Here is an 18449-nt window from a genome sequence, read left to right as displayed (position 1 = left end):
TCCTTTGTGTATTAACTAGTGAAATTAAGGGTCAGGTTGTTAGAGTTTGTATAGAATCATAAGACCATAGGAGATTACTAGGTTAATGGCCCTAGAGTCTTCTTAAGCCTAGCTAGTCATGCCCCAATCTTCCCAATTATCAATGCCCACAGCCTAGAATGGCTTTGCTATATGCCTGTGCCTTAGGGCATCTACAAATTGTCCCTGTCCACAAGGGTCACAGACAACAAGCCAGGGGTAAATTTGTGATTTACCATCCATTAGCCCAAATTGCATTTGAATAGACTTAGGGAAGAGCTCTGTTTCACATGAATGGGGAGTCTGCTCCAGAGAAGGTGTAATCTCTGAGACACATACCAGTCCCTCCAACATGTTTTGTTTATGCCACAGATGAGATTTAGATCCTTGATCAGGTAGTTCTAGTGCTGTTTGTTTTGCAAATGCATAGTAGATCCATTAGGGATGTATCAATGAATGTCTTGCAGGTTAGGCATAGATTACCCCTCAGTTGTCTGTAAGAGACCAAGTACAAGGACAAGACTTTGAAGTGGTCTGCATAGGACATAATATTTGCACCCTGTATTCTTTTAGTGAGGAATGTCTATTCCACTCCAGCTAATGCAAATGCCTGGCCTGGTGCATGCTGAAGGGTGCATTGCACTTGATTACTGCTCTGATGAGAGCTGAGTATAGTGGGACTATGATCTCCTTAGATCTGGATGCCATGCCCTTAATTATAAGGTGTACCATGCAGAAGTGAATGATTTTCTCACTACCATGGACACATGATGTTCAAAGATCAGGTTACTGCCAACCTGATATCCCAAGTCCCTTACCACTGGGTCTACTCTTCGAGGAGTGTTATTAATGTTATAATTTGCAGGGGTGGTCATCTCCCCAAAGTATATTATTATGCATTTTTTGCATTGAGTTTTAGGCCTTGGCTCTGGCACCATTTTTTTGTCTGTGTCTGACCTTCCTGGAAGATATGTACATATTTGGGGGAATCAGTGATTGCATTCATCTTGCAGTCATCAGTATATCTGGTTAGCCAAAGGCCCTCTACATTTCCCTTGAATTCATAGATGTATATTCCAAACAGAACACATCCCAGTACTGAGCTGTGTGGAACATGGCTAGTAGCAGGCCTCTTGATGGAAGTGGATTCCCCCATTCTAACTTCATGTGCTCTATCTGTAAGCCATTTGGCTATCCATTGTGTGACATAGGGATTTATGCCTAAATTTATGAGTTTGTCTATAATACTCAAGTGAGGTATTGTGTTAAATACTTTTGCCAAGTCAAGGTAGACAGATTGTACTATTTTGCCCTTGTATATGGCTCTAGTGACCTTCATGAAGAAGTACACCAGGTTTAGTAGGCATAACCTACCCCTGATAAAACCGAACTGGAATGGGTCCAGTGTTTGAAGATTTCTCATGTCTCTGGTTATCAGGTCCATGATAATTCTTTCCATGGTCTTGCATGAAAGACTAGTCAAAGGTATAGTTCCCTGGGTCTGTTGACGGCCTGCCTTTATGTATAGAGATGATAGTTGCAGTCCTCCATTCCCTAAGGATGAAGCCTGTCTGGAGGATGCAGTTGAACAGAGATTATAGTGAGCCTGACAGATCATGTTTCAATCTATTTAAGAGGCATCCTGGGATATTAACAGCTCTGGAGAGTGCAGTGAGGACCTGTTCTTTAGTAATAATTGGTGGACAAATGGTAGAGGGTATTTCCTGGGGAAAACTGGGGGTGAAAGGGGGTGAAATTGGAGCTAAATTTATTGGCCAGCAATTTGCTATATCCCCTGGTTTGTTACAGGAAGTACAATTTACTATTATTTCAGCACACTGTTGGGTGTTCACTTTAAGGTTATGTAAATAATTAAAAAAAGCCTTATGGTTGTCTTTAGACTGGGAGGCTATGTTTGCCGTGAAGTTGGCTTTGGTGAACTTGATATTCCCCTGAGTTGATTTTTGAGACTGATGAGGGAGTTATTTGTCTTTTGTCTGTAACCATTCCTGTTTTTGGACAGGATTTTCTTTCTTTTATTATACAGCCTCTTTATACTGGGGGTCCACCAAGGGGACTTGTCCTTGGAGTTTATCCTAAGTCTAATTCAGTTTGGTACTGCTATTTTTATGCAGTTATTTACATGCTTGCATAAGGTTTCTGTAAATACTTCTGCATAGGGCACCATGTTCTCTGAGTCTGGGGGACTTGAAGTTTAGCTATTCCTTCACTTAATAGGAGGTAGCTAGGTAGTTCACCTTGGCAAACTTCTTAAATGTTCTAGGGTTTGCTAGGAATTCAGTCTTCATCTTTATTTTAATGGTTTTCACTTTGTGATCTGATCCGACCTGTGAGGACTTTACACAAGGATGGTGCAATGTTCCCTAATATTTGTGAGTACCAGAGCCAGAATATTTGCACTCCTAGTAGGTATACAGATTCCAGGTTCCAGGGTGTTTGCCTTGATAAAATCCAAGAATCTTTGATCTTGCATATTAGTAGTTATATATGCAACTCAGTTTATGGTGGGATAGTTGAAAATCATCCATGAATATGGTTTGGGGCTGAATTGTGACTCCAGTGCATTCAGATATTTGGTATGGTTATCCTGGGTCATAGATGGGCACCTAAAGCTATCATGGATATGGTACTGAACCTTACCTAATTTTAGGTCTGACTTGAATAGTTATGATGTGATTCTTTTTTCAACAAGACATAAACTTCTTTGCAGACATGTTTGAAAAGTGGTGTTATTGTAAAACTTTGCAAATTATATATTTGATTAAGTGATAATGAAACTCAAAATTGCTTCTACTCCTATACTAAATAATGGTTTATAAAGCAGTTAGGATAATAATAACAATAGTATAAATAATTTAGCATATTACATACATTATTATTGCATCTTTTCAATTGTTTCTTCTTAATATTTCCTTATCTTTCCAAATTTGGAGTGACTTGGTTTCAAGGGTTCATAGCTTCATAGGTAAGTACTAGGCTAGTGGGCCATTTAAAACCTAGCCAATTTCCCTTCCAAACATAAGAATCAAACCCGTTTGTGTCTGTGAGGTGAACACTTTAACCATTATGCATTCTTGTGATCTTTGTCTAACTTTAGTCTAGTGATCTCAACTTTTATCTTGCTGGAATGAATGCCAACATAAACTGTATACCATTGGCTTTTTCCTTGAACAACTCACTGTTAACCACATGCTTCTTTCTGTAAACCTGAAGAGTTTTACCAGTCTGTTGGCCCTTATAATGATCTCTAACAACCCAAACTTCATTGTCCTTTTGGATGGGCATCAATTGAACATTCTACTTAGACCTCAACTCCTTAGACAATGGAAAAGATACAATTTTCCTCTGTATGTGAGAGGGTACATTGAAATGTCTCTTATGGCTCTTGCAACAATCTGATGATACAAATAGGTTGAACTTCATGATAGTTCAACAACCTAAGTCTGGCAATCCAATTAGTATGGGCACTGGAAAAAGTCTAATTTTATAGTCCAGACACAATGTCTATTATGCTAATGGTGGAAGGGGTATATGTGCCTCCATTGGCCAGTGTGTGCTCAACATAAAGCCCAGCAGCCCTGGGACAATAAGCTACTGGCCAGCCAGTGTCAAGATGCCCAGTCTGGGTTGCCTGGGATAGTTCTGTTGAGCAAAAGCTAGATGTAAAACCAATCAACTTGCCAAACATGAACTGAGAATTGCTACACTCAGTGTAAGTTCACTGACTGGATGAAGCTTGGAGGTGGATGACATGATGGTAATGAGGAGGCTGGATATCCTATGTATCCAAGATCCAAGATGGAAGAGCAGTGCAGCAAAGCCACTTGGCTTGGGATCCACAGTCTACTACTCTGGAGGAGGACAGGTTGGAAATGGTGTTGTAACTGAGGCGAGAGACATGCTTCATAAGGCAATAAGGGATGTCATCAGAATTACTGACAGACTCATGGCAATCAGACTCCAATGTAATGACAGGGCAGTGCAGTATTCATAATCTCAGCCTATGCCACAGAGCAGGGTTGTCATAGTGAGGAAAAGAGTGCATTCATACAGCAATTGCAGGGCCTACTAGATAAAGCAGGACAACATGAACTGGTGTTGATAATACGTGACTTAAATGCACATACCGTGACAGACAGAACTGGATATGAGGACTACCTGGGTCCACATGGGTGGGGCAACAGGAATACAGAAAGAGAGGGCATTCTACACTTCTGTCTGGCAAACAGCTTGATAGTAGCCAACACATGGTTCAGAAAGAGAGACAGTCACAAGATCACATACAAGAATGGCCAACATGCAATTTCGGTAGACTTCCTCCTAGTAAAGAAAGGGCACTGGGGTAGAATCAGTGATTGCAAAGCCATTCCCAGTGAAACAGATAGCCCACAGCATAAACCACTGTTTGCCTCAGTCCGGTGCAAGCAGTGGTCAGAGAAGGCTCTAAGGTCAACAGAGACCAGATTTTAGAACTGGAAGTTGACTGGAGAGAAAGCACAACAGTTTAAGGAGTTACTCAGGGCTCTAACACCCCAAGAAGAGGAGGAAATAGGTGGAGTTGAAGAAGAAGAAGAATGGCAGTGCCTCAAAACAGCATGTGTGTGGACTACAGAACAGATATGTGGCTGGTATAGAAATAAGGTACATAAGGAAAGCTGACGGTGTAATGCTGAAGTGCAGAAAGTCATCAAAAGAAAGGAGTGCAGGAAAAAGTGGGAAATGAAAAAGACTGACCAGGCTAAGAAGGACTACTGGTTGGCTAACAAAGAAGCTAAAAAAGGAGTTGCAATAGCAAAGAATAGGGCATTGGTGACACTGTACCAACTTCTGGAAAGTGACTCAGTAAATGCCTAAAGAAACTATATCAGGTTGCAAGGCAAAGACAGAAAGATAATGAAGATAGTCAGATACCCTTCATAAGGGATGCCTGCAACAACCTGCTCACCAGCCCATGGGACATCAAAGGCAGATGGAAGGAGTATTTCCCGCAGCTTCTGAATGAAGAAAACCCCACAGAAGCCGTACTGCCCCAGGCACAGCATACAAAGAAAGAAGAAGAGGAGCCCACCCTAGAAGAAGTAAGAATAGCACTAAGGAAAATGAAGTTAGGAAAAGCAGCAGGTTCAGATGAGGTCACAGCAGATATGATAAAATGCTGGGTGAGACAGGGGAGAAATAGCTCCTGAGGGTACTCATGGCAGTGTATAGAGAGAAAGGCGTATCCCAGATGACTGGAGAATAAGCATACTCATGCCAGTGTACAATAACAAAGGGGACATCCACATCTGTGGGCAGTACAGTAGTATCAAACTCCTATCACATTGCATGAAAGTTCTGGAGAGGGTGATTGATAAACTCATATGCAGAGTAGTAGAAAGTAAGATGGGAGATGAGCAGTTCAGATTCAGATCAGGATGTAGCACAACTGGCCTGATGTTTGTACTGAGATAGATAGTTGAGAAGAAGCTAGAGATGAGGAAAGAGTCAAACTGGGCATTCCTAGGCTTGGAGAAAGCATATGACAAGGTCCCAAGAAAGCTGATTTGGGCTGGACTGCTGTGATTTGAAGTCCCAGAAATATTGATAAAATTAGTGCAGGCTATGTATAAGGACCCAATGACTCAAGTGTGAACAGTGTTCAGTCTCACAGAGGGGTTCCCAGTGTGACTAGGTGTATATCACAGTTCAAATCTGAGCCCACTGCTGTTCATACTAGTGAACCTTAGTAAACAACAGATCTAAGGGGACAAATCAACAAAGTTGCTGTATGCAGACAATGTGGCATTACAGGCAGATTCAGAGCAAGAACTTTAACAAAGGATAGGGAGATGGAATGGGAAACTGAAGGCACATGGGATAAACTAAGTACAGAAAAGACCGTGGTAATGGCAGCAAATTGGGAAAATCAGAAGAAGCAGACAATCAAGATAGAAGGGAACCCAGTGGAACAGGTTAACAGCTTCAAGTATTTGAGAGGAGTGGTTGAGGAGAAGGGAATTCTGAATATAGTCAAAGCTAGAATCAGAGGGGCTGCAGCCAACTGGCATGGAGTGTCAGGTGTAGTGTATGACAGAAGAATGCCAAAGAACTGAAAAGCCAGTTGTACAAAACAGTGGTGTGACCAGTACTACTGTATGGTACAGAAATCTGGACAGAAAAGGCAGAACAGATGAGGAAGCTAGAGGTGATGGAAATGAAGTGCCTGGAAAGGGTGTTAGGATACACACCGTGGGACAGACAAAGAAATGAGGGCATAAGAATAGAAGCCAAAGTAGCTCCTATTACAGAAAAGATCAAAGAGAACAGATTACAATGATTCAGGCACATGTGCAGAAAAGAAGAAGACAATCTGGTGAAGATGATTTGGGACAGACAGGAAGAAGGTAAGAGGCAATGAGGCTGTCCAGCAAATAGGTGGATAGATTGTGTGAGAGAAAATCTGCATCAGTCAGGCATGAGTATCGAAGAAGGCAGGAGTGTAGCACTGAATTGAGGGAGATGGTGACAGTTAACACAACACCCCCAACCCCATGTAGAAAAATGGGAGAAAGGGGATTGGTGGTGGTGATGATGATGATGATGATGATGAATCCTGATTTGCATAGCATATATAATGATAAACTGTTATGTGGTGAGAAACAAGAGTAAGTGAAAGATTTACAAGGAAATGACCATATTATGAACAACAAAAAAAAAAAAACACAATAACAAAGCATCAGGTGCAGATGCCTGCAGGATTTGTGAAGATTGTAGATACATTAATGCAAGTACGTTTGTTTTAGTGTTCGTTTTTTCATTGTTGTATTGCATCCAGTAGTGTGTAAGATTGTAATTCAAAAAAGACTGGCTTATCTGACTATGTGTACTTTGTGTAACGTATTCTGTATTAGGCAGACAGATGACTTTCTGTTCATGTCTTAAAACGTGAATGCTATTAGAAATAAGTCTGAGGCTAATGCTTGGAAATCCCAGGACACTTGGAAACAGTCATAGCACAAAATTATTTCCTGAGTATGCTTATCTAACAGACACATTCTAAAAGCAATACTTTTGTCCACTTATCCCCCTGGCTGTGCTCACTGGTTAGTATGGGATCTGCCCTGGACCCCTCGACTGCTCCTTTCCAGGTAATCCTTGATATAGTCTTAACACTTGGTAGTACTTAACTTATACTAGGGAATTTATCTGTCTATAGATAAACCAATCACCCCCATATGCTAATGAGGCCATACTTTAGGCTTGGTGGGCAATGAGGATCACCCTGTGAGGATATGCCTGTCTGTGGACCTAGGGCTGCCCTGCTTACTCAAATGCATTTCAAGCCCGGCCTGGTGATCTCTCCGAGTACAGGTCTCCAACAAAACTCCCAAGTGCAAGTTCTGCCTAGTATGTTTTCACATCGGATTGGCACTTACAACTTCCATGCCATCTTTCTCTCTCAGGTACCTGAGTCACAATATGGCTCTTAGCAATGTTACATATATTGCAATAAAACAATGTTACTCATAGTCAGTCTGTAGAGTTGCTGTAATGTAAAATGGCAAAGTTTACAAGCAACAAAAACACATAACTGTTTCTCATATTGATCACCGCTGCAGTAACCATAGCTATATGTGTTATATCCTGCAGCATATAATAGCTGGCCAGCTTCCCAAGCTTCAGGGTACCTTCCACACACCCAAACCATTAGTCAGATTGAGCTTATCTGACTAAAAAGACAGGTTTGGGCATCAGTCCCTTCAGAGCTTTCATGCTGCCAAAGAATATACTCCTCTAAGGCTTTCAAGGACTGATGTTTGGCCTGTGCTGTTTCTTTGTTGGACAGATAAGTTCCCTTCCATTTAAAAAAAAATGTTTGTTTAATTACACCTTCCTATTCAGAAAAATTTATTCTAAAGCTGGGAGTTTGTGTTTTAATGAACTGTCACAAGACTGATCTTTTTCCCAAGCAGTTTAAAAGTTGTTTAAAGTAATAAAAAAAAAAACATTTTCTTTGGAGAAATTGTGCTTATTTTACTTTTGGGGGCTGGCACGGTGTTTTAAAGTCCTTTTTACTGTCTTTTGATTTGAAAAAGGTGACTTTTTAGACTTTTAAGTTTACCAGCTTTTGCTCCTTGTTTTCCCAGAGAAAGAGGCACCATTTCAGCCTTGATTATGGAACAAATTCTTGATCTCACAGTCAGTCCTTCTAGCCAAAAAAGAAAAAGTTAAGCAAACAGCCTTTGCCACTACAGCAGATTAGCAATTTGCCTCAGCTGCAAGTGGGTGACTCTGCTGTGACCATCAGTTTGTACATCAGACCATTCATCTTTTACCTCAGAAACCTCTACTGCAGCCACTATGGACCAGGATTAGCCATGTCCTCTTTGGCTGCTGGGTCCCCCAGTGGGCAAAAGAGAGAGAGAGAGACATTGTTGTCAGTTCTGGGAGAAGGAACAGAGAACGCTTCTCTATTTTGTCAGAATGTCGTCCCCATCCCTTGGCAAGCTACTGCTGCCATTAATAACTCTGCTGGCTCCATTTTTCCTGTCAGAAAAAAAAAAAACAGAAAACTATCTAATTCTCCTCAAATGTTCTTAGATGGGAGTAGTTTACTTGGTCCATCTTAGGGCTTAATTCAGGCTGTTGATCCTTCTTATAAGTAACTTCTGTTAAAAGAAAGAGGGACACATCTTTTCCTGAAGGGATTTAAGATACTGAATTTAGACAGGAAGATGAAAGGACAGATACAGGGTTTTCTCCTCAGATTTCTAGTTCAGAATCAGAGGAGAATTAAAATTCTAATTCTCCTTGTGGGGGGTTTCACTTTCAATGAGACTATTCTAGAATGTGACAGTGTTTCTAGTGGGAGAATACTGAGGTTTCTCAGTCCCTCAGAATTTTTTGGAAGCTGTTAATTGCATTTACATGACAGAAAATAGATGCATCTTAATATATGTAATGTCTGAATCATATTAGCCAAAGTTTTTGATTTAAATGAATGTTAGAACTTATTTTTCTCTCCTCTTGATTTCTAACATCAAGATTATTTAAATGCTATTTGAATACAAGTGTTTTATATTACATGGATGTATATAGTAGTATGAACAGTTTTTAAAAAAAAAAAAAAAAAGGTTTATTTTAGTTTATATGATGCTGTTTTACCAAATGTGTAGTCTTGTCTTGCTAGATAATTGAATTGAAAACTGTTAACCTCAGTTAAATATAACTAGTATTAAATTGATAAGGTGGTAGCTGAGGTACTGCTGCTTAGGGTAGGGGGTTAACTTGAGTGGTAAATACTACTCTAAGTTGGAGTTTATAACTCCAGGCTGGATGCAAGGTTTAATCCTTACATTATTTTCACTTGTTCATTGTTATTTGTATATAGTTTTGACATCCACAATATATTTTGTACATTCATTGTCACTACAAACAAAATTGAATCCTATACGAAATCCCATAAGAGATTCAATAAATACAGCTATATTTAAAGGTACACCTAAAGGAGGAGATGTAACATTACTTATCTTGTTATTTGTTATTTTGATCATAGGATTCTTAAGTTTTAAAAATGCCAAATGACATCTTTAAAAGGAATTTCTTTAAACATTAATGGATTGAATAATCCATGTAAAAGGGCAAGCCTAATAAGATACATTAATTTACATAAGGCCAACTTAGTCTTCCTGTAAGAAACCCATCTCTTGAAAAAAGATATTGATAAACTAGCCACAAACAAATATACAGTATTGGTTAGTTCAGAGCACACTCAGAAAAAAAGAGGAGTGGCTATTTTATGGACTAAAAGTATGCCCATTCCTAAAACCATTAAGTCTTATCAGGATGACAAAGGAATGATTTGTATGGTTACAATACAAATTAATGAGAAGACTTACACTTTAATTAATGTATATTGGATACCTGGAATTGGTATTAATACAGTGAAACATCATCTTGATAAGATCATATCATTCTCTATAGGAGATATTATTTTAGCTGGTGACTTTAATTGTATACTACATGAAAGTGATACTACCACTATAGGGAAAAGAAGAATTACATCTAATGCAAAACATTTAAATGATTTTGCTAATTCTTATCATTTGAATGATATTAATAATCAGATAGATTCAAAATCATTACCATACACCTTTTTTTTCTAACAGATACAAAACTTATTCAAAAATAGATAGGGTCTTTATTTCTAACCAGATGGTAACAGATTTAATTAATTCCAAAATCATTTCATGTCCTATATCTGATCATAATTCAATTGTTTTGAATTCATGATAAAAATACTCATAATGTTCAGATCAAAAGGATACCAGCATACTTAACTCAACTAAAAGACTATAAAGAATATATACTTTCAGAAGTAAAACATTTTTTAGACATAAATAATACTCCTGAAGTCTCCATTGTTTATGTTTGGGATGCCTTAAAATCATATCTATATGGACAAAGTATCAGATGGTATAATAATAAAAGGAAATCTTGGGATAAGGAATTGTTAGATATTCAAAGTAAATTAGACTCCTATAAACATAATAATAAAGAAAATATTATAGACAAGAAAGTTATTGAAGAAATAAACAAACTAAATGAGAAATACAAAGAAATTTTGACTCATAAAGTTAAAATAACTTTAGAGAATACAAGTTTTGTCTTATTCAATAAGCCCCAAATACTTACATAGACTTAAAAATAAAACAAAAAGGTTGAATAAACAAAACTATATCAAAGAAATCTTTTCTCTAAGGAAAAAGAAGAATGTTTCTAGTATACCAGAAATACTAGATGAATTTAGAAATCACTTTCACAAAATTAACCATAATAACATTAACATGGAACCTAAAGATAAAATAAAGGAGTTTATAACCACAAACATGAATAAAAGCTTAATAAACAACAGATTAAACTATTGGACAAAAGTATTTCATATACAGAGGTTATTACACAAATAAATAAGCTTAAATCAAACAAAGCACTGGGTAATGATGGTATTATACCAGAGATATATAAAATCCTTTCTAAAAGTACATATTCATTAATACATAAGGTTTTATTTTGGCCCAAACTGAGTTAATAACCCCCATCTTGGCAATATACATTTATTTCGCCAATTTTAAAACCTAATAAAGATCCAACTAGATGTTCTTCATATCGGCCCATCTCATTACTTAATGTTGATTATAAAATGTTTATGAGTATCTTTGCTGATAGATTGAAGACAATCATTCCCGCATTATAGATATAGATCAGACAGGCTTCATTGTAAATAGAAATACTTTTGATAATATAAGAAGAACTTTAACATTAATAGATTTTGCAAATAGGAAAAAGAAAGATTTAACACTTATTAGTCTTGATATAAGTTCAGCATTTGATTCAGTAAGTTGGGACTATCTGTTTACCTTAATGAAGTGCACAAACTTCTCAGATGCATTTGTAAATCTAATTGAGCATTTATACAAAGGAACGTTGGCTTATATTAAGGTAGGAACATATGTTTCACAAAAATACCCATTCTTAAAGGTACAAAACAAGGATGTCCACTTTCTCCACTATTATTCACTTTAGTAATGGAGCCTTGGGCTAATTTGATCAGAAACAGTACTGACATAGAGGGTTTTGAAATAGATAAAAATACAACATCCAAAATTCAACTTTTTGCAGATGATGTTCTAATTACATCAGCAGGATCTAATTCTTCTATGCAGTCTCTATTTGATAACATGATGAATTTTAAAAGTATTTCTGGTTTAATATTCAATGAAGAAAAAACTAAAATACTACCTATATATACACGAAAAAATATTCTCATTAGTGATTTTACTAAATATGTACCCAATTCAGGTCAGATAACTTATTTAGGTATAATACTATCTAAAGAATAATTATAATACCTGTTTTCTTAATATACAAAATCTTTTTAATACCTGGAATAATATGTTTTTTACTATGGAGGAGAGACTTACAATTATTAAAATGATAATATTCCCCAAGATTTTATACTTAATACAATCAATAATACTTCCACCTACAAAAATAATTATCAAGAAACTGAATACACTAATGTTAAATTTCCTATGGGCACCTAATAGACCTAGGATTGCATTAAAGAAACATACTAATAGCTGGTCTCAAGGGGGTATTTCTTTTCCAGACTTTAATTTATATACTATCTCTTCTATTGTAAAAGTTATTACTTTATTAATAGATCAGTCATATGTCATAAAATGGAAAGATTATTGGGAGCTAATTAGTATGCACTTCATGAAAATCTCCTTAACACATAAAAATATGATTGTAAATAACTCCATGTTATGGTTACTAAAGGAATTTTGTACTTCACCTATTACACCTAAACATATGGTTTGTTACCCATTAAATATTATTATTAGTTATCGTAACTTTATATTCATGCACCCTAAGTATAGGGAATGGAATTTTATTGTATTCCCTATAATGTATACTCAGGGTATGCTTTTGTCATCTACTTCTGAAGGAACTCATTTAGCTATAGATAATGATCTAAAGTACTGGTATCAGTTGATATCTGATAATAAAGTTAAAAATCTAGATTTCTTAAAACAAGAATTTGATCTAAGAGAAACTTGCTGGTTAGAGGTTCAGACCTTTAGACAACATCTCATTAATAAAATAGATCTAATGTCTATAACAGTTAAAGAATCTATTATTGAATAATTCCTGGATTTCAGCAAACTAACACGAAATCAACTGGAGGATTTATAACTAAGGATCCATAAGATATTTTACAATTTAACAACTTTATATTTATACGAGTAAACACATACTGATATAGGATATAACTGAAGGTGGTGCAATATATTATTCCTATTACTTGTATTCCTATTACTTGTATCATTATTCATTATTATTTTTTATCTTTGATATTTACTAAATGGTTATAAGAATGGGTGGTGTATGACACTACATTAGTTTACCAGTTAGTATAATTATACATGCAAGATATTGTATTTTATATTTATATTTGTACAGTTGCATTTAGCACAAGCTAATATTGTTCACTATCCACATTTCATTATGGCATTTTAATATGGATAATCAATTACATATGATATGGAGACAGCCAGAATATATATGAAGTTTTTTAACTTTATGGTAACTTGTTTTACCAAACACAAGATGTGTATGATAAAGTACTTCTATTCAGTGTTTTTAACCAATATATTTTTTAATTGAATTCTTGATGGAATAATTGGGGTTTTAGGCGGGAAATTTATGTATATAATGAATGTGAGGGCATAGTAATGTTGTTCTGATGAAGTCCATATGTATTTGGATGAAAGCGCTTAACAACTGCTGGTTATTTGTACAATAAAATACGTGAGCTGTGTTTGGATCCTCGCCTGGATTTTTTTCTTGCTGGTCTCCAGTTGATTTCGTGTCAGTTTGCTGAAATCCAGGAATTATTCAATAATAAGTCGTCTCTCATGGATTCCTTACATGAGCTCTCAGGGTACGGCAATTCCATTACCAGAGAAGAGGTGGATAAAATCCACTCTGAACTTGCTATTGTAAAAGGTGAACTTTCAGGTTTGATCGATTTACTAACACCGCCTACTACCTCTTTAAATGCTAAGAACATAACCAACGGTAATAACGTCAATACGTCATCTCGTTCCTCTATGGGCAATGGCAGCGACGAAGACATCCCGAATGGGTAGAGGAGGTTATCTCTACCGCTCTCGTCAGACTGCATGCCGAGGAAAGGTGAAATTCAACCACTGAGAAAACCGGAGAGTGTTTTCAACTTTTCTGCAACAACTGGAAATAAAGATGAGGACATATATTTGATATCAGGGGCAAAGCCTAAACGCTTACCGCCATTACGGACATACGCTGCAACTGAGAAATCTAAAACTAACATCAGCCATAAGCAAAAAGGTACTGTCTATCAATCTTCCCCTAGGGGAAACAATGATAACTTTAATAGTGACAGAATATTATATATGCCTTTTGAATTCAATGTAAAAAACGATGCGGCAACATTATGCAGGGAAGAAGATGATAAACCTGCACCGCTTAAACATATGATATATTTTTTTGGTGATAAACTAAATAAGATTAAATCTTTGCAATTAGAAAACATGTATCTTCGCAAATGTATTGAAAGCAATGTGATACCTATGGGCTTACGGTTTTTTAAAGAACCCATTGGTATTGAAATGAATGAAGAGAATGTTAAAGCTTGTAGTAGCATGTTTGATGAGTTTGGAAAGAGGTTTATGAAATTCATAATAACCAATAATGACACGAAACTGAGTAGATTCCTGTGTGAGGCTGAAGAAATTGAGCAATAATATAACAAAAGATTTGTTGTTTCCACAGTGGGAAGCACTTTATAATAAACAATATGAATATGCTGATAAAAACTGTAAAAAAGTTTTTGAGCGCAAAAACAAGAAGTTACAGAGGGACATACTTCAGTACAAACAAGGGAAAGCCTATAGATGGAATATTGGAAACGATAGATTTAATCACAAAAAAAACTACAGTCAGAGAGAGACAATATTTCCCTAAACCAAACACATATGAGGAAGATTTTTTGTGGGAGAGTGGGGACTTAGAAAATTGGCCAACGCTGAAACATCAGGGGAAGGGCCAATTCCGGTGGAACAGATACAGGAAGTAGTAGGACTAGGGAATGACGTAGTTAATAGTGAGGGCAACACGGTCGTGAGATCTATAGAAGAGCAGACAGATGATTTAACAACCCCCAACATACAACAAGTCAGTGGGGATGTTAAAATATACAATTATACGGTCCATAGTATTGAACCTGAATTGTTATATGTCCTGACCAAAGGAATGAAATATATTCCAGACAAGTCAATGGACTTAATAGACACACTAGTTGAGACCAAACTGTTCCTTAGGAAACTAAATCTTGGAATATTCTTTCAAAATGACATAGAATATAGATCTAGAGGAGAATTAAAAAAGAAGAGTACCTTTACCCCCCCTTTAGCTAAAACTTTAATTTCCTTTGAGACTGTCATTAATAAAGAAATATATACCTTATATAATAAAAACAAATATAAAACTAAACATAGAGCAGCCAGCAAACAGGCCGCTCTAGCAGTAGAAAAACTCAGTGACAATAATATTAGAATAATGACAGCAGATAAGGGGGGAGGGATAGTATTATATGACAAGGCTAAATACAATACTAAGATATTCGAAATACTTAACAACACAGCCTACTATGAGGAATCATCACTAAATCAAGTGAATATTTCATATAGAAGAATTGACTCTTATCTAGAAGAATTTTTACTTGACAACAGAATAGATGAGGAATTATATAAATATCTAAAGGTGGATTTTCCTATATTGGCAACAATTAAAGGGATTCCCAAGATTCATAAAAATTTATTGGACCCCCCCATTCAGACCCATAATATCGGGAAGTGACAGTAAGGTATTCCCTTTTGGAAAATATATAGACTATAAACTCAAACACATGTATAGTGCTATTAAACACATAATTAAAGACTCCTGGGAATTTTTGGGACTGTTTACACACGAACTATGGCATCCAGAACTGATGTTTGTCACTATAGACATCCAAGATTTGTTTTCATGTATCCCTAAAAACGATGGCTTAGAAAGATTTTTGAGCAGTCTTCATAAATATAGTGGACTTCCTACTGATGAGATCTCCCTACTTGCAGCCTTCATGGACTTAGTTTTGGATTTTAATTACATCTACTATGAAGGCGAATATTTTAGGTAAGTAACAGGAGTGGCTATGGGAGCATCTTGTGCTCCCATATACGCAAACCTAGTACTATTAGACTGGGAAGAGGAATTCATACTTAATTCCATTTGGATGAAATGTATTAAAACATACGTTCGTTATTTGGATGACATATTCATCCTATGGAATGGAAGTCGGGATGAACTGTCAAAGTTTATGAGGTTCATAAACCAGACTACAGAGTAACTAAGATTCACATATAAAGTGGACAAAGAGGGGATCAACTATTTAGATACTTACATTTTTAATGATGGTACATCATTTCAGTCAAAAATATATAGGAAAGACACATATAGTAATGGATATCTACACTATGACAGTGCCCACTCATATAGTACCAAAAGGGGAATAATAAAAGGGCAGTGTATAAGAGCAGCGAGAATGACAACTACAAAGGAAGGAATGCTATCTGAACTAAACTTTATCAGCCAAGCCTTTAAAGATAAGGGATATCCTATTGATATGATAACAGATATTACAACATATGTGACAAATGAATGGGGCCAGAAATATCCCCCTCTACTTGGTATAGGATTTGAAAGCAATAAAGGAAAGCAAAGGACAAATGGAAAGAGTAACAAAGCGGGAAATATAGATAAGAGACATCAAAAAGCATGCATCTTGAAATATGGAGCATATAGTAATGAAATAAAAGGCATAATAAACTCAAATTGGAATCTTTTAACAAGTGATAATAGTATAAAAGATAAAATACCAACTCATCCTTGTTATGTGTATAAAACAGGAAATAATATTAAGAGAATTATAGAGTTAAAGTATAATTCTAATAATAGTATTAATTACAAAAAGACGGGTACCAGAAAATGTGGCAACTGCAATTACTGCAGCTTTATTTTTGAGGAGGTATCTATTTCCCTTTGTAATAATGTTAAAAGTAAAATTAGGTTTAGTAATGGCAACTGTTTGAGCCAACATGTCATATATTTAGCCCTGTGTAATACATGTATGAATTATTATGTAGGGAAAACTGATAGACATTTGAAAAACAGAATATACGATCATTTATACTGTATTAAAAAACTAGACACAAACAATGCTCTATCAAGACACCTTATGAATAATACAAGTTGCACAGGGTTTAAGTTTGCCATATTGGAAATAGTGAGACCAAACCCACGAGGGGGTAACATAAAGGCATTAGTTAGTGACAAAGAGGTGAGGTGGCAGATTAGATTAAATGCTGGAGTGCCACCAGGACTTAATGAAGTGATACCTACAAAACCTTTGTTAAGAGATTAGATAACCATGGTATAATCTAGGATTTATAACTAAGGATCCATAAGATATTTTACAATTTAACAACTTTATATTTATACGAGTAAACACATACTGATATAGGATATAACTGAAGGTGGTGCAATATATTATTCCTATTACTTGTATTCCTATTACTTGTATCATTATTTATTATTATTTTTTATCTTTGATATTTACTAAATGGTTATAAGAATGGGTGGTGTATGACACTACATTAGTTTACCAGTTAGTATAATTATACATGCAAGATATTGTATTTTATATTTATATTTGTACAGTTGCATTTAGCACAAGCTAATATTGTTCACTATCCACATTTCATTATGGCATTTTAATATGGATAATCAATTACATATGATATGGAGACAGCCAGAATATATATGAAGTTTTTTAACTTTATGGTAACTTGTTTTACCAAACACAAGATGTGTATGATAAAGTACTTCTATTCAGTGTTTTTAACCAATATATTTTTTAATTGAATTCTTGATGGAATAATTGGGGTTTTAGGCAGGAAATGTATGTATATAATGAATGTGAGGGCATAGTAATGTTGTTCTGATGAAGTCCATATGTATTTGGATGAAAGCGCTTAACAACTGCTGGTTATTTGTACAATAAAATACGTGAGCTGTGTTTGGATCCTCGCCTGGATTTTTTTCATGCTGGTCTCCAGTTGATTTCGTGTCAGTTAAAGAATCTATTCCAACACTGATTTATTACTTGATATTAAATTTACAACATAAAGTTTCTGATAAAGGTAAACTTTCATACATACTTAAAATTATCAGACAAGAAATGTTTTACAGTGTAGATTCATACTGGAATTATTTCACTTCTATTAATGGGGACCCACCAAATCAACAAGATAAACAATATATATTGGAATCTGCTTATAGAACTATGTCTTCCATTGTCTGGAGACTTTATACATGGAAATTTTTACATAGATCTTTTTATACACCTTTGATGATGAATAAAATAAATAATAAAGATAATTTATGTAAGAGATGTAATGTAGAAATTAATGCTGACTGGGCTCATATGTTTTATGACTGTATAAAATTGAAAGAATACTGGAAGTCAATTAATGAATTTTTGCAGGCTCTTTTTACAGATAATTTCATTATTTCTAAATCTCTTATATTATTCAACACACCTGTACCTCAAAGTGTTAAAAAGGTTAAGCTTCCCTTGTTATGGTCTATTCTAGCAGTGGCTAGGAAAATAATAACTAGAAATTGGATTTCAGATACACCTCCTTCGTTCAATGAATTTAAAAATGTTATGAATATAGTGTGCCATATGGAAATAAACACAATTAGGACAAAATCTAATAGAA

At 35.7% G+C, this 18449-nt stretch overlaps 1 pseudogene; it reads right to left on the bottom strand.

Moving 5' to 3' along the window:
• Window positions 1-2914: 2914 nt before the first annotated feature.
• Window positions 2915-3462, bottom strand: LOC122794775 (annotated as a pseudogene).
• Window positions 3463-18449: the final 14987 nt, after the last annotated feature.

The sequence above is a fragment of the Protopterus annectens genome, chromosome 2.part1 (genome assembly GCF_019279795.1).
Source record: "Protopterus annectens isolate FY-2018-M chromosome 2.part1, PAN1.0, whole genome shotgun sequence".
Taxonomy (NCBI): Eukaryota; Metazoa; Chordata; order Ceratodontiformes; family Protopteridae; genus Protopterus; species Protopterus annectens.
Note: the sequence above shows the minus strand (reverse complement) of the source record. Positions and strands in the feature narration are given on the sequence as shown.